Below are 1,619 nucleotides of genomic sequence, written 5' to 3'. Positions count from 1 at the left end.
AATGCAATATWTAAATTACTTATTGTAGATGTGCCAGTGATTCCTTTCTGAAAGTTCCAATAAAAGCTGTCAATAGGCTCACACCTTCTTTTGCTAAGACATACAGGGAGTACTCCAGTCTTTAATGGAAAGGTTTTAAAGAACAAATCTTACTCGATCGATTAGAGCTCAAGGTGTTGGCAATATCACAACAGATTTTAGCTCAGTGTACATAAAACTGAGCTACAGACATTTTTGTGTCTGATAAGTTTGCTTTGCTGTGTCAGCCATGTTGACTCGAGTTTTATCTGAACTGGTTGGTTAAATCATCAGGGTTAAGGATCCAAATTCTCAATGAATCATGAGTCGTGCGTCCGAGGTTCCATTAGACCTAAATGCTATGTGCCCCCTAGCACAGGGGTTCTCACATTTTTTGGGTCTGGAGACCCCTTGGTGAAAAAATTAACAAGTTAGCAGATTCATTGGGAAAATACAGATGAATTCCCCAAAATGCTGAGTTGGGTGCTGATTCGGATTAAAGACYAACTAGAAAAAGAGTGGACTCAGATGAGTTTCAGTCAGTGAAAGTTATTTATTGCCACAAACAAGTAGTCAAGCACATGCAAGCAAAATGCACATTTGAATGTCTTAAATTTTATTTAGTTGTTTTACAATTGCACATTCTATATTATACGTTTTACATACATTTAACGAGTTAACATTATGGCTAACCATTTGATCTACACGTTTTGTGTTTTTGCTTGGTTTCATCAAGTTTTTGTTGGTATGTGAAATTCTAAAGGAAATAAAGTTTCAGTGCAGTATCACAGACTCACATAACCCAAATCACTTTAGTAAATGACACAGATTAATCGGAGTCCAATGAAATTTACCACCATCTCTGTCCTACAAACACCTCCAATGATTACCGTACTTTATGAGTAAAAAAAAATAAATAAAAAATAAAATAAAACTACCAGTCCAGTGGTTCATACTGTATTTTGCTAAAGAAAAGTGAACACACACACACACATGTTGTGGCCATATACGGTGATATTAGATCGAAAAATAATTTTTGTGTGGCCATGCGTTATTCATCTTGTGGCCACAATATAACATTGAGCCGTGTGTACAGCGTGACACAGACATTGTTGGAGTCACATTTTGAATAGGCTAGGCTACTTTGTTTTTGTTTTGAACTATTCAAAGATTGTTGTTGTTGTTATTATTATTATTATTATCATTATTGTGTCTTATTGCTGCAACATATAATGTGAAGTATTACTTCATACTGCAAGTGACTTATTTTAAAATTTAATTTAATTWATTCAAACTTGTCTATGTCAATAATAAACAGTTTCTGCATAGAAATGACTGCAATGAATTTCTTGAGGCCACAACTTAACTATTATCCTGGGATRATTTATTTTATCCACAGGATGGGGTCTGGACACAAACAAAAACAACAAACAACAGTATTGCCATTTTTCATTTGGTGGTGGGCCATAAACTCGAAATGACATCAATAAAAAATGTTAATATTCAATTTTAATTTTATTATTTGACAAGGGCACAGTTGCTGGTATTAATAAAAGAAAGAAAACACACACACACACACATACACACACACACACACATAC

This window comes from Austrofundulus limnaeus, unplaced genomic scaffold (assembly GCF_001266775.1).
Source record: "Austrofundulus limnaeus strain Quisiro unplaced genomic scaffold, Austrofundulus_limnaeus-1.0 Scaffold71, whole genome shotgun sequence".
NCBI classification, from domain to species: Eukaryota; Metazoa; Chordata; class Actinopteri; order Cyprinodontiformes; family Rivulidae; genus Austrofundulus; species Austrofundulus limnaeus.
Note: the sequence above shows the minus strand (reverse complement) of the source record.